Source organism: Kryptolebias marmoratus, linkage group LG22 (assembly GCF_001649575.2).
Source record: "Kryptolebias marmoratus isolate JLee-2015 linkage group LG22, ASM164957v2, whole genome shotgun sequence".
NCBI lineage: Eukaryota > Metazoa > Chordata > Actinopteri > Cyprinodontiformes > Rivulidae > Kryptolebias > Kryptolebias marmoratus.
Window position 1 is genome coordinate 7,138,974 of NC_051451.1, and position 4,073 is coordinate 7,143,046.

A 4,073-nucleotide genomic window follows, 5' to 3' on the forward strand; every position below is an offset into this window, starting at 1 on the left:
GTTAACCCCATACCACGTGGCGGCCCGCCCACGGGCCGTTTTACTGCCTTTTCTATTCAAATCTGTATAGTTTTTGCTACATTTATTGTTTTTATAAACTTAAATTTCAAAATAGCGCGCCACTTTTGATTGACGTTTCGTCTGACCAACTGGGTTGCTCTCTGCCCCCCCTAGAGCCCCTCTAATTTCCCATGCCTAAAGTCATGAAAGTCTCCTCCCCTCATTTGCAAGCCTATAGCGCCGGTCAGTCAGCCCCCAAGCCGGTTCTGACACCACAGGCCGGTAGCCAATGAAATTCCGGTCATGTGATTTTTCTGGGAGGGGGGTCGGAACTTTTAATCTCTCCCAAATCAGTCTGCGTAAAACCGTCTAACAGAGAGGCTGCTTCATGCGTCCTGCGCGTAAATGCGGTGAAGACTGTTTTTTGGACTTTTTTCGACATAAAAGCTGGCAGAATGACCAAAGGAGATAAAATACACAACAGAAGATGTTCTGGAGCTGGTGAAGAAAAGAAACAGCGACTTTTAGACCGGGATATATCTGATAAAAAGAGCGATGCCTTTCTCGAAGGATAATACGCCCGTGATCAGTAAGTACTAACCTTCTTTTTCACAAGTACTCATTGTTTATATGCTGCTTACTGTTTATATGTTACTCATTGTTTATAGACGGCGCTTTGTTTATCGGTGTGTGTGCTAAATGTTCGGATAGTTGTGAGTTAGTTTCATATTCGAACATAGTAACTATATGTATCATGCTAAAGACAGATTTTGTGCGTTTCAAAGTACTTACTAAAGTATTACTTGAGAGAAAAAAGTCTCCGTCTTTTATTTACTTTTTAGCTGTGTCCGTTTTAGCTGTGTATAATGAGGTAGGGGGATGGAGGTCAGTAGCTTAGCATGTCGGTGTTTGTGTGAGGAACAGAGCAGCCGACAGAAAAAGGAGAGGTGTTTGTGTGAATGTAAATGTGAAGCTCGGATGGATGAAGAAGCTCCTTCTTTTTATTTTCTCCGTGAACGGCGCGGTGGGGGGAGGGGGGCGGCGGCGGACATTTTGGCCAGGGCAGACACCATAGTCCGGGCGGACACCGTAGTCATGACGAGGCACCGCCATTTTTGTGTGTGTGTGATTGTATTTATAACTAATGAATAACAATTTTTTTTATTTTTGTCGTTCAAGGCCTGCAAGTGACTCCGAGCCATAACGGGAAGAGCTGAATGAGCATTCGGAGCGGGTGGCAGCTGTGACGTCAGCGAAGCTCCGGGGCTTTGTGCAACTAAAGGGGGCACCCTAAAAAGACACTGAATTTGAAGTATAAACAGTGAAATGGTTTGTAAATAGTTTATGTGTGGCAGTACTTTGTGAGTAGTTTGTTGCAATGTAATTATTTTTTCATATTTTTTCAGTAAATACACGTTTTGACAAGTTGAACTTGTTTTGGGACATTTTTTATTATGTACTTCAGAAAAAATAAGTATTTTATTGTGTTTATTTATCCTCTACTGTATAATATTCATATTGAGAGTGACTTCATTTGCAGAACAGGATTCGTCTCAGCGTCACCTTTCATTTGAGCCCTCACTGATGCCTGTATGTTGAAGCATGTAGGAGTTATAGCTTTCTGAAGTTACATATCCATTTGGCACAGTTTGGCACAGTTTAGGTAGGACCTGGACTTTCCCTCGGAAAAACATCTAAATTATAGTGATTCTTTTGTGCTAATTTTCTAAAATTTGAACTCCACGACAATAAAACTTCATTCTACAACCTCATTTGGTTTTTCCGGTCTCAGCACCCTTCCTCCATGTACAGTAAGTTGATGAAAAAAAAGAAAAATCTAGGAGAGAAAAAAATGTTTGAAATCTCTGTGTTTTCACTTCAATAACTACTAATTGGTTAAAGTTACAATCATTTTGACTGCTCAGGTAAAAACTAAAAAGTGTTAACTTCACATGGAGCCTAATCTTTAGTTTAAACCACAAACGGCTGAAGAATAGCATCTAATTTAATTTGGGTACATCTTTTCCAGGCTTCTTGAGCTTTTTGAGGTCGAGTGGTAAGGGGTTAATGCTAAAGTACTTAAGCACATTAAAAGGTCCATCAAATCTTAAATGCAGCTCACTGCAGCTGCCAGTCTGACAGTTTAGTTCTATGTGTGGACACAAAAAAAACAAAAAACTCTAGGGCTAGAAAATATCTACAGATGCCAGGAAGACATGTTAGTAAATACAAAAGCCTCCTCTTTTTCATATCATCTGTGCTGATTGTAAACATTAACCTATGGGCTGTTTAAATGTATAATTAATAATAAAGAAATCATAGCAATTAATCACAGGAGTATCATTAATTAGTTAATTGTTCTATTTTTCTGAAAATACCTGTAATATGTACTAAAGTCTATAAACAAGTATAGTTTTACTTTATGTATTTAGTTATTAATAACAGTAATATTAGTACTGATAACAGGACCAAAGATGAGTCCCAGAAAAGTCCAGAATGACACTCGTTATATTTTAAACACATCAAGTTAAAACTTTTTTCTCTACAGAATGTGTTTAATAGTAAAGATTGCATTAAACACTCACGTGCTCAGTGGAGCTGTAAATATTGTATTTATTGTATTTGGCAGGCCAACTTAAATCAGTTTTGAAAAGTGAAATAAGGGGCTGCAAAACTGATAGTAAAACAAAACAGGTTTGTGAAAGAAGGGACATATTTAGAGAATCAATTTTGATCAAATGATTGCAAATTTTCAGCATAAATGGATCTTATTTAGGATCTTATTATTTGTCTAAGATGTCAGAAAATCACCCTGTATCAGTTCCCTTTTTGAAATGTTAGAAATTGCGACCATGAAGCCTCAGGAGTTCTTTGAACATTTTGATTCAAATATAAAATTTAAAAACGTCATTCGTGTAAATAAGAAAAGAAGCTCATTTTTTGGCTCCATAATAAACAGTTTCTTTGAGTTTAAGAACAGTTTTTTTTTTCTGACAGAGGCAGAAATTCAGATTATTTTTTCTTAAATTTTACAGAATGTATCTGCCTTAGGATACAGATTTTTATATTACTTGTAAACTGTTACTTGATATCCTTCAAATAAACTACTAACAAAAATCCTAAAGCTAGGTCAAATTCTTCCTTTCTAAAATGGTTTCTTTGATTCACAACAATTTACATTCAATAAAAACCCAGCTAAGGTAGAGAACTGGTACATGTCCTAAATTAGTATAACTCCAAGTTACTTATAAACCAGGGTGCTGTCTATGAATGTTAGCTATTTAGGGCCAAGGTTTAATCCAATGTTTTAAGATCCTAAAACACCACTGATGGTGCCTCTACCTTATAATTTAATTTATTCAGTAATGGAGCTCTTTGCTGGAAGATTTCATTATGTAGATTCATTTCCTCACTGAAGGAATTGAACTACAAATAATCTGTTTCTGACTCCCAAAACAACAAACTGCAGCAATAATGGATATAAAGGTGCTCTTTTTCCACAGAGAGGACTGGATAGGTATTTTTTATGCCTTTATAAGTGATAAAGTTTGTCATTGGTGAAAAAAATAGCTTCTCTATGCTGCTGTTTAGACACCTGCAATGCTGATGTTACGGTCACTGACCTTTAGGAGCTCTCTTTTTGAGAGAGCTTCATGTTTTTTTTGTTTCAGCTCTGCCTGATTGCTGCAGGTGAAGTGTATTGGGGCTCGTCAGCCACTCAACAAAAGCAGCAAGCTGGAGATGCCGGAGGCCCTCCTTCTGTTTATCCTGGGCCTTGATTTTGTGATCCTGTTGAGAGCTGGTTTTGTGTGTGACTTGCTGTGAGCAACTTTGAACGATTGTCCAAGACGTGTTTCTTGCCCAGAGATGGAAGCTGGTAGGGGTTCTCTGCCATTTTCTTTCGTGAACTGTTTTCTCCTGTTTTCTGGTTAGTGAGGGAGTTTAGGTTTTGTATTTTCTTTTAGTTCTCCTCTAGAAAGTGATGGTCTTATTTTATAGTTATAAGGGGGTGTTTTGTTTGTTGTTTTGGCCTTGGAGACCCTGACGCATTAAGCTCCCCTGGGTTTGTTTTT

At 37.7% G+C, this 4,073-nt stretch overlaps 1 long non-coding RNA gene across 1 annotated transcript; it reads left to right on the forward strand.

The window, feature by feature from the left end:
- The first annotated feature begins 226 nt into the window (after nucleotides 1-226).
- LOC119616668 lies at nucleotides 227-1,821 on the forward strand. Its single transcript, XR_005232632.1, has 2 exons — nucleotides 227-589; nucleotides 1,180-1,821. It is a non-coding gene; the product is annotated as an uncharacterized LOC119616668 (long non-coding RNA).
- Nucleotides 1,822-4,073: the final 2,252 nt, after the last annotated feature.